Source organism: Balaenoptera physalus (genome assembly GCF_965194825.1).
Source record: "Balaenoptera physalus genome assembly, contig: HAP1_SCAFFOLD_1213, whole genome shotgun sequence".
NCBI classification, from domain to species: Eukaryota; Metazoa; Chordata; class Mammalia; order Artiodactyla; family Balaenopteridae; genus Balaenoptera; species Balaenoptera physalus.
The window spans coordinates 159,228-176,743 of record NW_028125581.1 but is presented as its reverse complement, the minus strand read 5'-3'; the positions used below and the strand labels follow the sequence as shown (position 1 = coordinate 176,743).

Here is a 17,516-nt window from a genome sequence, read left to right as displayed (position 1 = left end):
AATGGAGATTGCACTTATACCTGCCTCCAGGATGGTCTTGAGACTGGGGTGACAAAATGACTGGAAAGCCCTTACACTCTGCCCCATACACATAGCACGTGTGGAAAAAGTACATGTGGACCGTGGCCATGTTCCCCACCCTCTCATCCCATTTTGGCCTTTAAGATATCTTTTGGAAATTTTGAGTTTATGTAAATCAGAAGAATACATTGTAACCCTCTTCCCCCCCGGAAGCAGTAGGGGCGCCTCCTTCTCCTTGGCAATCTGCAAGATACACCCTCTGTCCCTGGTACTCAGACACTCCGGGAAGGTCTGATACCTGTCCCCGAGACCCTGTCCTCACACCTCTGTCCCCCTTGATCTCCAGCCTGCTGTTCTGAGCACAGGCTTTTCTCTGCATGTCGGGAGTAGGGCTTTCGAGGGGGACAGAACACCTCACTCAGGAACTTGGCTACCTTCTGGCACTAGCCCAAGGAAAACCTTCCTTCCTGCCAGGGTCCCACTACAAAGAGAAGAAAGACAAATTCACCCAGTACTTACTGAGCATCTCCCCTGTGCCCGGCACTGTCTAGGAACTGAGGAAACATCAGTGCACAAAACAGACAGATATTCCTGCCCTTGTAGAGCTTATGTTATAGCAGGGGAGGGCAGTGGGGACAATAAACACATATTATGAATAAACAGAAATAAGTTAACACAAATTAATCTTTTAGCAGATCATCCCACCACACTGGCATACCCCCAATTTAAAATATATGTACTTTTTTCCAGTGGTGGTTTAATTCAGATCATAATGGCCTTGATGACTGCCCTCCTAAGACCAGTGGGGCTGGTCATAGAGTTCAGCAGAGATTTGTTTAAGCTTCTCTTTTTAAAAAATCCATGAGCAGGCCCAGGAAAACCTCCCCTATACCCACAGTCACATGTGAGAAAGGTCGACCTTATACAAACGTTTGACTAAAATTTGCAAGACTGAAACTGGAGAGAATGCAAGTACCAATATAAAAGGCATTCTCATGAGAAGCCTGGTTCAAAAGCTTTAAAAAGAAACGTTCTGCACAATATAATACACCAAGAAAAAGAATCTGCCTCAGCAGATCTCTACCCTGCAGCAATTTTCCCCAAGCTACTGAAGCAGGTTCTGTGGTAGGTTGCCTGAAGGAGAAGGCGTGTCCTTCGAAACCAAAGAATCCTGTGCATTGAGAGGCAAATTTCTTCTAGACCTTCATTTGCTGTAAGTATTTACATGCAAACACACACACATACACGCACACACAACCAGCTAGCTAAAATGTTTCTTCTTCTTTTTTAATGTTTTTTAACAGATTTTTTTGATATGGACCATTTTTAAAGTCTTTATTGAATTTGTTACAATATTGCTTCTGTTTTATGTTTTGGTGTTTTGGCCGGGAGGCATGTGGGATCTTAGCTGCCCGACCAGGGATGGAATCCATACCCCCTGCATCGGAAGGTGACGTCTTAACCACTGGACCGTCAGGGAAGTCCCTTAAAATGTTTCTTCTAATCCCCATTTTTTTTTTTTAAATTTATTTATTTATTTATTTTTGGCTGTGTGGGTCTTCGTTTCTGTGCGAGGGCTTTCTCTAGTTGTGGCAAGCGGGGGCCACTCTTCATCGCGATGCGCGGGCCTCTCACTCTCGTGGCCTCTGTTGTTGCAGAGCACAGGCTCTAGACGCGCAGGCTCAGTAGTTGTGGCTCACGGGCCTAGTTGCTCCGTGGCATGTGGGATCTTCCCAGACCAGGGCTCGAACCCGTGTCCCCTGCATTGGCAGGCAGACTCTCAACCACTGCGCCACCAGGGAAGCCCCCCCCCATTTTTTAAAAAATTAATTAATTAATTTATTTATTTATGGCTGTGTTGGGTCTTCATTTCTGTGCGAGGGCTTTCTCTAGTTGCGGCAAGCGGGGGCCACTCTTCATTGCGGTGCGTGGGCCTCTCACTATCGTGGCCTCTCTTGTTGCGGAGCACAGGCTCCAGACGCACAGGCTCAGTAGTTGTGGCTCACGGGCCTAGTTGCTCCGCGGTATGTGGGATCTTCCCAGACCAGGGCTTGAACCCGTGTCCCCTGCATTGGCAGGCAGATTCTCAACCACTGCGCCACCAGGGAAGCCCCTCCCCATTTTTTATGAGAACTTGATCTTTCCTTCAGAGATTCTGCCTGCTGTGGACCACTCTTGTTTCCAGATCTGTCCTTAGCTGATGTTTCTTGCCCTTTAGGAGGCAACATGCTAAAGGATGCTATCCTTTAGCATCCCCTCCTGAGATGCCTTTCCTGACTAGTCTAGGACATACCCTTCAGACCATACTCCCCACCCACCCTCTGACTCCCTTTTAGAAGGGAAGGCAGAACTAAATATCATTTATTTAGTTTTATCAGAACTAAATATAATTGGAAATGATCTCTTTCACTCATTGATTCCTTTGCTCACTTGTTTGTTGTATGTCTGCTTCCACTGGAAGATAAGCTTCATGGGAACAGAAAGCTTATCTTGCTCACTCCCCAGCTCCTAAAATAGTGTTTGGCAAGAGTAAATGTTCAATAAACATGTGCTGAATGAACACATGAAAAACTGCCAGACTTCATTTAGCAAAGCAGCTTTGATTTTGCTGCTACCTCAAGTGGACATCTTATTTCCCTTCCTTTTATCAGCAGTCCAGTGTTCTGTCTCCACTTTCGATCACTCCTTCCTCAGTCTGGCTTCATGCCTGACCCCATCGCCTCCATAAAGCAGATCTCTTGAAGGTCAGCCATGTCTCCTTCAACGTCAGACTCAGCGGTCTTTCCTTGGCCTCGGCTGTTTTTGACTTATCTCCAGATTTGGTAGTGAGGAACCTTCCTGAGATGCTTCTCATGAATGTGGCCCTAGTAAACTGAGCCCTTTGCTTTTCTATGTGTTTTTATTTTGCCTCTGTAAGTATGTGTTCTTCCTATGTATTCCTTAAGTTTCTGTCCTTAGAGTTTTGCTTTCCACTCTCTCTCCTCTTTACATCAAAGATGGTATCTACTGCTCTGTCTTCATCAAGGGTCTCAGTCTTAGATGATACATATGGGAGTCAGAGCAGCAGTTGCACAGATAGCAGTTCTTTTGCCCTAGGCACATGTAGGATTATTTATCCACATTCTCCTGATCTCAAGGATGATCACATGACTTGCTTTTGCCAATGAAATGTGAGGGGGAAAAAAAGGCATGTGACACTTCTGGGCAGCAGTTTTGTTTTTGTTTTTTTTGTATTGGTAATAGCTGTATTTGAAAGTTCCCCATTGATACATGAGGTCTGGATTACAACTTATATACAATAAGTGATTTCCAAAAAAGTAAAGAAAGAGAAGGGAAGGAAAGAAGGAAAGAAAGGAGGGAAGGAGGGAAGGAAGGAGGGAGGGAGGGTAGAAAAGGAAACCTATATTCATAGACATCATAATATGGGATGTTTATTTCCAAGAGAGATTCTACTGCTGCTATCGTGCACAAGAAGCAGCACAAATTAACACGAGATTAAAATTTGCTCAACTTTCTAACTGGCTCCTGGTTGTCCATGTTCCCCTTGCCCAGTCTCCATGATCACTGAGAATACACTGAAATGGAGCCTCCATGAAACTGCGTCCCTGATGAACAGTCTCCTTGCTGAATTGCGGTGGCCATGGTGTGTGAGTTATAAATAAGCACGATTGTTTCAAGTCACTAGGATTTTTAGTACTGCTTGTTAAGGCAGCATAAGCTGGCCTATTCTGACTTTCTTCTGAAGTTCAATCCCCACGTCTCCAGCTGCTTTTAAGATTTCCATCTGGCTTTACTTACAGAAGTATAAGCCTAACATGTCTATACTTGTATTTATCATTTTCTTCCCCAACTCTACAACATACCACTCCCCCTGACTTTTCTATTTTGGTTAATGGTACCAACACTCTTCTCAAAACCTAAACTTTATACAATCGGTTACCATATTTTGTCTCTCCTTCATTTATACCCCACTTTTTTGTTCCCACGGGTGCCTCCTGGGTCTTGCCTTGATTAGTACACTCGTGGGTCAGTCCTATACTAGTACACCTCTTGAGTCATCTCACTGCTTCCATTAACTCTTCTTCCTTTGTCATGGGCCATTCATGAATGTGATAAAGGTAGATTCCAGATCATATTATTCCTTTGTTCAAAAACGTCAATGTGCCGCCGTTGTCTACTGAATCAACTCTCAATCCTGGATCTAGCATTTACAACCCCTTTTTTCTCACCTCTAATCTCCTCTCCCACTATCCCTTTGCATGGATCTTACATGAGTAGTGAACCACTTAACTTACTATGAATGGGATATACTCTGAGCTAGTTTGCCTCTGGTGCACTTAGAATTAATTCCCTGTCCTTGCTTTTCTTCCCATATGCTTGTCAAAACCCAAGTCCACCTTTGAAATCCTGCTGAGATACCACTTTCTTCATAGAACCTTCTCTGATCGTTCCAACCAAAAAGCGACTCCGCTCTCTTCTGAGCCCTCAGCTACTTGCCCTGCTCCACTTCTTGCTGCCACAGTAATTTCTGCAGAAGTCTCATCTCCTCTACAGTAACCTTTTCTCCTTGAAGTCACCATAGCCTGAACACCTTTGGCTTCCACACAGAGCACAGGTCCTAACTTTTGTTGTTTTCCCATAAACATTAGTTGAGTGAAGAAGCACCAGGGCATGGCCTCAATTCACAGAAAAGCTGTGTGACTAAGCAAAGTGAATGCATGTGGGAATTTCACAATTTGACAAAATGGAGAGCTATATCAAGTCTAGGCAATAATTAGTGTTATTGTTGGTTATTGGTTTTGCATCTATTAAAAAATGGGCCATCACTGGGCTATGAAATTTGTTGTGAATTAGAGATGTACTGCGGGTGATAATGACCACCTAGATATTAGAAACATCTGTGGCTCACCATCATTAGCTTTTCCCAGTGTAGTTTATTAAAGAAATACTGTCAGATCCCAACTGTATACTTAAGACTGTTTATTTATAGCACAGTAAGTGCTGGAGAAGTAACTGGAAACCCTCAAATCTCCCTGTTATCATTTTTTTTTCCAGGAAAAATCCTTATTACTGAAATGGCTCCTTTATAACCTTCTCCTTGATCTGGGATATCAGCTTCTCACCATCTAACTCTGGGAATACAGATGACATAGTGTTGTAAAGTAATGAGTGACCACAGAGCCGATGACTCTCTAAAGATGAGAAACATAAATACACACCAACATAAACATGAACTTGCTCTGAGAACTTTCCACATCAGTAGTTCTTAAACGTGTAGTCCACAGACCAGCAGCACCAGTAGCACCTGGACCCTTTTTGGAAATGCAAATTATTGAGCCCTTTCTCAGACCTACCAAATCAGAAACTCTGGCAATGGGGCCTAGACATTTGCATTTTAACAAGGTCTTCTTGGTGATTCTGATGGGCACTGAAGTCTGAGAACCACTGCTCTATATCATCTGTTAAGACATAAGGTCAAGAGAACTGAGTAAATTCTATTGGGTGGGCCAAAAATTGCCTTCGTTTTTAAAGTAAAAAAGCAAAAGACACATTTTTCATTTTCACCAAGAACTTTATTGAACAACGTATTCACTGTTTTGTTCCACTACTTTCTGCTGTTTTTCAGGCAACTTCATAATTCCATCTTCCCAAAACTTTTAATCTTTTTCAGCAAAGAACTGTTCCAGGTGCCTTATACAGTCTTCCAGGGAATTGACATTTTTTCCATTAAGAGAATTTTGTAAAGACCAAAATAAATGGAAATCCGAAGGTGCAATGTCTGGTGAATACGGCAGATGAATCAGAACTTCCCAGCCAAGCTGTAACAGTTTTTGCCTGGTCATCAAAGAAACATGTGGTCTTGCGTTATCCTGATGGAAGATTATGCGTTTTCCGTTGACTAATTCTGGATGCTTTTCGTCGAGTGCTGCTTTCAGTTGGTCTAATTGGGAGCAGTACTTGTTGGAATTAATCGTTTGGTTTTCCGGAAGGAGCTCATAATAGAGGACTCCCTTCCAATCCCACCATATACACAACATCACCTTATTTGGATGAAGACCGGCCTTTGGTGTGGTAGGTGGTTGTTCATTTCGCTTGCCCCACGATCTCTTCTGTTCCACATTATTGTACACTATCCACTTTTCATCACCCGTCACAATTTGTTTTAAAAATGGAACATTTTCATTACGTTTAAGTAGAAAATTGCATGCGGAAATACAGTCAAGAAGGTGTTTTTCACTTAACTTAGGTGGAACCCAAACATCAAAGTAATTAACATAACCAAGCTGGTGCAAATGATTTCAACACTTGATTTGGATATTTTGAGTATGTCAGCTACCTCCTGCGTGGTATAACGTTGATTGCTCTCAATTAATGTCTCGATTTGATTGCTATCAACTTCAAGTGGTCTACCCAACCGTGGAACATCGTCCGGTGAGAAATCTCCAGCACGAAACTTCGCAAACCACTTTTGACACGTTCGATCAGTCACAGCACCTTCTCCATACACTGCACAAATTGTTTTTGCATTTCTGTTGCATTTTTACCTTTTTTGAAATCATAAAGCATAATATGCCAAAAATGTTGCTTTTTATCTTCCATCTTCAATATTAAAATGGCTACACAAAATTTCACCAATTTTGATAAGTTTTTAAAAAATGCACGTGGATATGACAGCTGTCACATACAATCTAACAAAATTGTTTTGAATGAAGTTAAAGACAATTAAGTGCTACTAAAGCCATCTTATGGAAAAAAACGTGTCTCTAGCTTTTAGATTGCTCATCTGTTCTTAATATATTAGGCCTATGCCTGCACTGACACAGAGTGTGTGTGTGTGTGTCTGTGTGTGTATTTAATGAAAATATTGGTATGAACATTTTTGATAAAATATTGATGTCATGGCTTGACAAATATTCTGAATTATACATTATGTTACAGTTTTAGCTTGTCTCTTGGGTTAAATACTCATTCAAAGCAGCTTAAATTGGGGGTAGGGGGTTAATGTGAGGAATCAGGTGAAGTGATTAGGAGACCCCTTGGATATCTAAGAAGAGGAGATCTCAAATAGGGTGGAGGCTCACACAGTCTGTAGCTGACAGATGGTTCTGAATTCAAGACTGATCAAAGCATCCAGGCAGAGCTATAATGCTACGCCATGACTGTGATGCAATTACAGTGTTATATGTCTGCTTTTTTAAAAATCCTACTATCAATTAACTTCCTCTATTTAATCGTGTTTTTTGTGATCCACAATTTTGGGTTGTAGGGCTAATTCTTTCCATGTTTTTCTTTTGAGAGAAAGAGTATGATACGTTCAGCTTATCTTTTGGGTGCCACATTACTGGTTATTTCTGGTGAGAGTCAAATACTTAATAACTAATACAAGGCAGACCTCAACCAATCAGAATGGAGAATCAACCTACTAGAAGAGGGTGCCAACGAATTAGAATGGGCACTGACTGAACACACCTGGCATGGCCTTATGAATGCATACCTGCTGAATAACAGGCTGAAAAATAGCTGTTTAGATTTGTCCCTTTTGAATGGACTTTGGGCCAAGCAAAGGATCCATATAAGCAGAAACTATGGGGTTTTTTTTGGTCAATATCATCTCCACAGAACTCAGCACAGTGCTTGGTACATAGTAGACACTCATTAACTGTTTAACAGGCCATAACTTGGAAAACTATATTTCTAAATATTTAAATAATACCAATAAATATACTTAAAATTCAAGCTCTAAGTCAAATTAAATATGTTGTTCCTTCCGTGTAAATGGCCTTTGAGTCTCCTTATCTATTCCTCTTGCCCTAACCCCTGCTTCACCAACGTGCACATGGACCATTTCAACAACTTTCTAATTCATCTTCCTACCTCTAGAATCTTTCTCTCTAATACAACTTCTATACTCTCTCCAAAGCATCTCTCCATTCCAATGTTTAAGTATTCCAGTTACTTATCCATTTTCCTGTTTGAGGATATGTTCATGAATAAAAACAGTATAAAGATATACGTAAAGGTGATACACATTAATGCAGGATAGTAGTTGCCTCTAGAGGTATAAGGAGGAGTTAGAGAAAGGTTCAACCTAGTAATATAACTCTTTATATGCTTTATATTTAAAAAGTCAAGTATTTTAAACATTTTTGTAGACCACAAAAGAGTTGATGTTATCGTGTTACTACTAGTAGGGCTACCAATAAAATAATAAATAGATAACATTTTTGGCAGTAGGTTTCTGCTTCTAGCCATATAAGTAAGTGAAGTGCTGGACTTCCCAAAACAACTATAAAACTGAACAATGTGTATGAAGCATCTGTTTTCAGGTATGAGACAACATTCAGGGTAGGACTGTGAACTTGAGGGGAGGAAACGCAAGAAGTGAGCCCGTGGGCATTCTGGCTTTCTATCTGGGGACACTTTTCTGGCTCAGCATAAGGAGGAGCAAGCCAAGCCGAGCTGTCATCCTGGTGAGCTAAGGAATCAAGGAGACAAGTTCTGGGCTGCTGAAGCAGCTGGAATTTTTGGACAGAGTACCTGAGAAAAGGGAGCTGTACAGAGAGGTGACCTCAGAAGTCAGCATGATAATTCACCTCAATTTCTGGGCTGAGGACCAGACTATGTATGAAAGGGCTAGACTTTAGAGATCAAATATTTTGAGGAGATTAGCTGAAAAATGATTCTGGGAGATGTTGGGATTTTAGACCAGCCAGAGTGGAGACACCTCCCTGAGTAATGCACACATTGTTATTACTCCAGAAAGACCATAACTTAGGGATGAGGGCCATGCTCTAAGACTAATTTCAAAACTGAAACAGACCTGCCCTAACATAGAATGAAAAAAGTTTGACAGGACCCAAAGACCCAGAAAAAAGTTTGACAGGACCCAAAGACCCCACCAATGACTTAGTAGTAATTTAAATACAAAGAAAAGCACATCTAGGTAAAATGTAATCAAACTGCTGAAAACCAAAGGTGAAGAGAAAATCATAAAAGCTGTCATATTTTTAAAAATATACTAAAAAAAGAGAAGGAAGAGTATGAATAATGGCTGACTTCTCATCACGAATAATGGAGGCCATTATGATGAGAAGACAATGGAATGACACATTAAAGTTCTACAAGAAAGAAAAAATGAAACAAAACAAAACACAGAATTCCTATAGTGCAGTTGTGATGGCAGGAGCTGCAGCTACCATCTTCTACTTTTACTGGGGACTCTTACCTATGACTGAATGCAATCTCTAACTAATTCAAGAAATAACTTTGGTTGAGCACTTATTATATACTAAGTGTGTTGGATGTGGTCATTTCTTTTGTCATTTAAACTCCCAAAGCCCTTTGAAGTGGGCATTCTGCACCTCAGTTTACAGATGAGTAAACTGAAACAGAAAAGTAAACAGTAAACAGAAAATTTCACCTCCTTCAGGTGAGCATTTCTTCCTAAAGAAAACTAACCAGCTCTTCCTCTATATGTGCCTGTCTAGTGTATATCTTATCTAGCAACTGACACAGATTTTAGGCATAAAAACATACACTTTGGACATATCCAGAGAATCCCTTTGCAGCCTGGAATGGCTGCAATGGCATCGCTAGTGCTTGAACAGCATTTAATATATACTTTTTAAAAGTAAAATCAAGAGAATACACTGTCTTACAGTATATTCTTCAGAGTTGTCATTATTAAGAAGACTAGCTGTGCAGTGGAGACAAGAGCCAAGTGGCAATTAGTGGAGAGTTTTACCACTAGGAAACCAAAAACTAAAAAGTTCTTACAATCTGCGGTCTCCCTCCAGGACCACTGCTTGCTGGTGTCTACCCTCCAGTGCCTTGGACCCTTGAGCTATGGTCTATGTTTCTACCAGTGTAATTCACCATGTTAACAGAGTGCAGGAGAAAAAACATATAAACATCTCAATAGAAGGAAAAAAGGCATTTGACAAAATTTAATACCCATTCATGTCAAAAACTCTCAGCAAATTAAGAGTAAAAGGGAACTTCCTCAATATGATAAAGAGCATCTGCAATAATCCTACAGCTAACATAATACTTAATAGTTAAATATTGAACACTTCCCCCCGTAAGACCTGAAGTCTTGGGCAGAACTTACAGGAAAGATTTCGAGATACAGGTTTCCCTCACCATCACAAAGTAGAACATTCCTATGAAACCTTCACAATTTGAAATGACTTAAAGCAAAGAAGCAATTACTTTAGGGCACGTCTTACTAACGGGTGCACAAAATAAATGGAGGTAAAGCAAGACGCTCACAGACACAGTTGCAAGCGATGGCAGCTGGATGCTGAGATGTTGAGTGCAGTTTCTGGGGAAGGAGCTTGGCGGGGCCACTTTCACTGCTCAGGATGCGCGCTGCCTCTATAAGGGCGCACTGCAGAACAGACGCCGAACACTACTTTTGCTTTCACCTTTTCTCATAAAAGCGAAAATCCTCTTCAGATTTCTTTCGGTTAGTGAAAACAATACTAATGTAGGTCTTTCCTAAAGGTGAAGTGGTGCAAAGTGGAGGGTGCCTGTAGTTCCCCACCTGACTGTGCCCTTTGCTCCTCCTGAAGAACTAGATCTTTGGTTTTGTGACTTTGGGATTATTTCTCTAACAGTCTTGAAGCACCATGTACCTAAAGGTTGATTGGATGGTCAACCTTGAGGGCTCAGCACCTGTCAGAACTCAGAACGTTCAGGATCAGTCAACCCCCCATCTGCTCCCCATACCACCAAAGCACTGGGGGTTTTGGGGACTATTTTGATTTTTGTTTGGTTCGTTTCATTTACTGTATTACAAGCAACTTACATAAGCTTCCTGGCTGTTAGCACACAGATCAAGAATGAACTAGGCAACATGCACCTTTCCCCACATTTTTCAATAGTTCTCCAGCAAGAGCTTGAAATTTGCTCAGAAAAGCTTATGATTGCCTAACAGACGGTTTCTTGTTACCATGCTGTTCATCTTTCCCAGGTAGGGCCTGAGTCATCCATCAGTGGTTCAGGGTTTGTGTACCCCAGCATATTGTCAGGGCCGGGCCCTGCTGTCCTTGAGTGGAAACCCAAGAAGTCTGTTGTCCCTGGCAGCCTACCAGCCAGACCTATGACAGAGGGGAGCCCAGACTCTGGAGGTGAGACCCAGAAAAGAGCCTGACCTATTTCTTGCTTAGGAAACATCCAGAGAAGCTGCATGATCAGAATGCAAGGATCTGCCTACGAGGATTCTGAGGTCGCCCTGCTCCCATCTAGTGTTATCTTCCAGGAGACGGGACTTCCCCTCCCATTCCCAATGCTCCAGGACACACAGAGCCAGCCCATATGGAGTGAACTCTCCCAGGGTATTTTTAAAGTCCTAGCTTTTGGATAACTGCCCAGCTCTGTCTGTCTGCCCAGCTGCTCCCTTCTGAGAAGGCCCTGAGCTGCCTTCCTTCTTGAGATTCCTCACTGGGGTCTCTCTTGTATGCAGCTCTGACTGTGGGCTGCTGAATCCATTGGGGGTACCTTCATCTCCAGGGGAGATTAGGCAAAGTCTGCTATTAGGGAACTCAACAGACCCACCTGCAAATCCAGCAGCTGGTGCCCTGAATGTACAGAGGAAACTATTTGTTTCCTTAGGAGTGCTTGTACCTTCGATGAGACAGACCAACAAAGAATGAAACAGTTTTCAGGACATTCTAATTAATTGCTATGCTCATAATAGTTGGCATTTGCAAGCACTTATTTTATACCTTCATGATGCTGTGGGTTCTACATAATCTCATTTAATCCTCCTGAGAACCCAATGCATTGGATAGTTTTACTGTTCCTATTTTGCCGCTGTGGGTAGTGAGACTCAGAATAGAAATGATACTGTCAAGGCTGAACACTAAGTGGCAGAGCCAGGAACCAGCCAATAAAGTGTAATTCTAAAACAAACAAACAAACAAAACCCCCCAAACTGGTTTGTTAAGTAGAAGTTAGTCATTTACACTCTTGGGAGTAAGTCACTATTTCATTTTATATTTATCACAGTGAGGAAAGAAGATACTGGTCATCATCAGACATGTGTCCTAGAGCTTTTACTGGCGTGTTGAAAAATTCAGAGGATATAAGGATGATTCCCTGGCAGGAGTGGTAATGGCCAAAGAGGCATGCAAAAATCTAGGGAAAACAAATCATCCTAATATTCCTACAAGAAAAAAGGGAAAAGCAGACAAAACAGAAATACATAAACCAAACATATAAATGAAAAGTCTAATTACAGAGAGGCTCCACTGATGAGCTCTGATGAGAAAAGGAGGATATCCTCACTTTATCCCATAAGTGAGGATAAATAGCACCTGCGCATGTACCTGTAGGAAGAGTGGTATGATGGGGAGAGCTTCCATGATAAGGAAAAGAGCTGCCATTGGTGAGTACCCACTTTATGCCAAGTCCATATCCGTGTTCTAGTCAAATCCAAATAATAACTCATAGAAGTAGGTATGATTATAACCAGCAACTGCTTCCTCCCTCCCCACCTCACCCTCCTCCCCGTGCTTTGTTGGCACCTTGCAGTAGGAGGAAAATATAATAAAGGTACTGAAATAAATCTGTATTTCAGTAAGTCATTTGAGACAGGTCCTATGGATTGCCTAAGGATAAAGAGGGAAAATGCATGGTGGATGACGTAAGGTGAAGTGGTCTCATAATTGATCGAACAACTCAGTTTGTTGTCAGAGGACCCTGGTTTGCATCTGGATATACCACTTCTCAGATGGGAGACGTTGCTCACATTATTTAAACTCTCTGAACTACAGATTTCTTAGGTGCAAAATAAAGATAATAACACTATTTACTTCATAAGGATTAAGTTAGATTATGTATATTAAAGGCATCTTATAAACTATAATGGTATTACATGACAATAACTATTAATATCCAGCAATATTACCAGTAGAGGATTACAAAGCTTTGATCTTGACCCTATTTTAGTCAACATTTTATCCAAGACATGGATGAAGACAGGAAACACCAGAGCTGGCAATGAAAGCTGATACATTTGATGTCTTTATAATTCAGAGTTTATGCTAGAGTTAGGACAGTCATAGTGATTTTAGCAGGCTGGAATATTCAACAAACCCAATAAGAAAAAAATTTATCAAGAATGAACTTTTATATCTGTGCTTGGCCAAAAACAAAATTCCACAAGGACAGAATGAGGAAGCAGTTCACTGAAGGAGGGTCTGGGAGATTTGGTTAACCTCGAGCCCAGTCTGAAAGAGCTATGTGAGGTGGCTGCAGAGAAAGCAACAGAATTTTAGGCTGTGTTTATAGAAGTAGGGGCTATAGTCTAGTACTCTTCTTGGGCCAGTACCCATCTGGGGTCCTTTGTTTAATTCTGGAGATGGCATTAAAGGACAAGCAAGATGACCAGGTTTCTAGTAAATGAGAAATGGTTGAAGGGATTAGAAGTGCCTGGGTGAGAGAAGAGTAAATAGTGGTAGTAATAATTATAATCACCATCACCACAGCAATGGTTAATACTTACTGAGTACTTACATGTCTAGAATTAATATCTGTTATCTCACTTAATGCTCGCAAAAACCTTGGGAGGTAGGTACCATTGTTATCCCTGCTTCCTCATTTTATAGATGACAAAGCCGACTTAGAGAGACTAGTGGCTCACTCAAGTTTATACAGCTAGTACATGAAGGAGCATATTTTTGAACTCAAGTATTCTTATCTAGAACTGGTACTTTTAGCCAACTTGCTCTGCTGCTTTCTTAGAGCTGGGGAAAGTAAAACAGCTAACAAAATATTTGAAGGACTATCATGTGGAATAGAGATCAGCCCTTTTTAATATAGTTCTAGAAGGTAGTGCTAATGTAATAGGGGAGAACTTCTGTATTCCATTACAAGTTCGTCACTAAAGGGATGTTTCCTATAAGCTTAAATTAGACAAAATGGCCCATCTCTGGGAACCCTGCCTCCTAGGTAATGAGCATTAAGCTAAAAAACCTTTGTTTAGCTCTTAGGAAACATCCTGACCAGGCCCACCTGTGAATGACTGCAGGGAGGAAGAAATTAACACATCCCCTCTGGAGGTGGACCGGAACCAGCAAGTGTTTGACTTTACTCCCTCCCCTTTTAGTATAAAAGAAGCCTAAGTTCTAACTCAGGCAAGATGGTTCTTGGGGATGTGAGTTCGTCATCTTTTCAGTCCGCTGGCTTTCTGAATAAAGTCGCTATTCCTTTCCCCAACAACTTGGTCTCGGTAACACTGAGTCTAGGAAATGTAAAACTCCAGAAGGGAGATTTAGGCTAGGCGTTAGTTAGCAAGGAGAGTCCGTCTAACTGTTAGAGACTATGGCATGGGCTGCATTGCCGAGTTTCTCTCTCCAGCCTCTTGCCAAGCAGAGGTGGGATGGCCGGCCCCAGTTGGAAAATTTTCAGGTAAGGCCTTAGCATCTGCCGGGACCACTTGTACTGAGGATCTTCCCTTCAGAATTCTCTGAAGTAACAGTGGCTACCCCAGCGCTTGGCAGTTGGAACAAGGAATCGACATTCGGCAGCTGGCGAGCTCCATACGGTAGGGTAAGTCACTCCAGTGTGTACAGCTGGGAACTTTATTTTCTCTCCGTTTGGGGCTTTTTCTCTGGAATAAGCCAATTTGTTTTGCATTTGAGTGGGGTACACTGTTGGAGAGAGGAAAGAGTTGTTGGACTTCTCCCCGATTTGTGAACAGGTTCATTTGTTTGTTTGGATGCTGGCATTTGTGAGTGAAGTTTGTGTTTTGTTTGTCTTGAATTTCTGTCTTTAAAAATGGGGAATGTTTCAACAATCCCTAAAGTCCTCTGAGGCGCATTTTGGATAATTGATCTGATTACAGCTATGAACACATGGGTGAGAGGAAGATGATATTTTATTGTAAAAATGTGTGGCCAGAGTACCTGTTAGGATCTCCGCAAGGTGTTCAGGCAGGGTTATCTTGGGACTCTGTGCACCGTGTACTGCTATCCTTGCTGTGATAATTACGCTGTTTATGATCTCCTGTGTCATTGGTATATGTAAAACCCCAAGACCAAACTTGAGGGTTTATTTAGGATTTTCTGTTTGTCCTTTGGGTTTTTCATTTTATCTTGTTTGGTACTGTTTCTCCATTTACAGCCAAATCAGTTGTGATATTTAAAACTTTTACTGATGTCAAATGTAGGAAAGGAACAGGAAAAATAAATAAATAAATAAATAAATAAACCTGTCTGTTCTTCTCCAAGAGTGGGACATTCCCAGGAAGAAGAGAAAGGTTCCACTTGGTTCCTAAAATCACCAGACGCTACGAATAGAAGTGCCTTTTCCATAAATATTAGTAAAAAGGGTTTAGTCATCTAGACAGGTGACCTTGATTTGTCCCGTCTGCCAGAAACCCAGTTTGAATCCAACCTCTTTTGTAACTGATAGGTTTTACATTGTTGTACCTGATTCATGGCTGAAACTTTGGAATGGGAACTATGAGGTCCCTGTGCTTTTTTATTTTTATTTATTACTATACTTCTTATGGTTCATAACATACAAACACAGACTAGTTCGTTGGTGAAAATAGATTAATAAAACTCTTTGCGTCAATGTATCATGTCTTGCATTTCCCTTGACATTCAATGTCAAATCATAAACGAACTTCTTTTAAAAAAACTTGGCCCCCTTATAGAACAAAATAACTTTTAAAATGTTTATATTTATTATGAAAATAACAATATATAGATGGCAAACAATAAAATATAGAAAAATAACAGACATGAATATATATTTATATGATATAAAATATTATCTTCTATTTGGTATAAAGTTAGTTGTGCTGTATTAAAAAATTGCTATTAATTTATATCAATTATATATCTCACTTTTTACAATTTGAACTTTTCTTGAAGTCCAATTTTTTTTCCAGTAGAAATGGGAAAAATATTTTTCCTAACTGATGGACTATTCTTTAAAACATTGAAGTAATCTTTACATGTTCTTAATTATGAAAGCATATTTAGTATTTCCCCTTTGACCTCCTTCCCCAGCATATTGACTAACGCATCATCAGAATAGTAGTTTCCTATGGTGCATTTTGTGTGCTGACGTTCCCCCAAGAGACTGCATTTCTTACCTCCTCATTCTAAGTCTCTCTTCACGTCTAGAGGATACATTTTCTCAATGTAAACATGTTTAAAAAGAAAATAGTCAACATTAGCCCATTTTATGAAGTCCAGATCCATTTGCTTTCATATTCATACAGAAATATTATGAGAACTGTCCAATACACAACTAACAAAAAGGGTAATCATAATATCAATGATCCTAGAGCACTAACAGAGCAGAAAACCTGAATTTCAACGATAGTCCTTGTCTCCATTTTGTCATCTGTAAAATGAGAGGTTATAGATCTTTCTGTCTCTCTGCTTGTCTCTCTCCCTCTAATTCTTTCTCACTCTCTGCAGCCAACATCTTTAGAGAAACTCTTCTCACATTAACAGGTGAACATGCTCAAAGAGGATTCCATAAACTCACGCCAGACTCCTTTGCTGCTAGGAAAAGGCATGTCTCTTAGGTTCTGTCAAGTACACATATGCATAAAAGAAAAATACGGGGAAGAACCTAATAAAATTTAGAAACTCGTTTTGTAGCACAACACTTGTGGCAATCAAATCACGTTTATATATTTACTACTGGTCTTATCACATTTCCAAAATGCCCAAAGTTTGGTACCTTCTGGGAGACAACCTGAAGGGCTTGGAATAAATGATCCGCATCAATTAAAAGTCTATAGTGACATTTTTTCAAGAGTTAAAATGTGTGCATTTGGAAAAGAAAGTGAAGAAGTATAAATTATACCTGTGTTAAAACTTCTGATACATTCATAGAATTTTTGTTCTTCATTGCAGCAGTCTGGGCTCTACTTTTTGTAGGATTGTTTTTGGGTTTTTTTTCTTTCTTTTTTTCTTTTATTGCCTTGGCAGTAATTACTGTTAGCTTTTTTTTTATAATTTTTATTTTATATTGGAGTATATTTGATTTACAATGTTGTGTTAGTTTCAGGTGCACAGCAAAGTGATTCAGTTATACATATATCTATTTTTCAGATTCTTTTCCCATATAGGTTATTACAGAGTATTGAGTAGAGTTCCCTGTGCTATATGGTAGGTCCTTGTTGATTAGGTATTTTATATATAGTAGTGTGAATATGTTAATCCCAAACTCCTAATATATCCTTCCCCCCTCCTTTCCCCTTTGGTAACCAAAAGTTTGTATTCTAAGTCTGTGAGTCAGTTTCTGTCTTATAAATAAGTTCATCTGTATCTTTTTTTAGATTCCACATATAAGTGATAATCATACAATATTTGTCTTTGTCTGACTTACTTCACTTAGTATGATAATCTCTAGGTCCATCCATGTTGCTTCAAATGGCATTATTTCATTCTTTTATATGGCTGAGTAGTATTCCATTGTATATATGTACCACATCTTCTTTCTCCATTCCTCTGTCAATGGAC

General features: G+C 40.4%; 1 protein-coding gene across 4 annotated transcripts in view; it reads left to right on the top strand.

Annotated features, from left to right (window-relative positions):
- Positions 1 to 6,845, top strand: part of LOC309653804 (uncharacterized protein) — an 85,313-nt gene extending 78,468 nt beyond the window's left edge. For 2 of the 4 annotated variants that reach the window (XR_014259516.1, XR_014259517.1), the window contains one exon: positions 5,693 to 6,845. The gene's annotated coding sequence lies outside the window, so the exon portion shown is untranslated. Of the gene's footprint in view, positions 1 to 3,573; positions 3,665 to 5,076 lie in introns of those variants that run through there. The other 2 variants (XR_014259518.1, XR_014259519.1) reach the window with 2 other exon arrangements.
- The last annotated feature ends 10,671 nt before the right edge of the window (positions 6,846 to 17,516 follow it).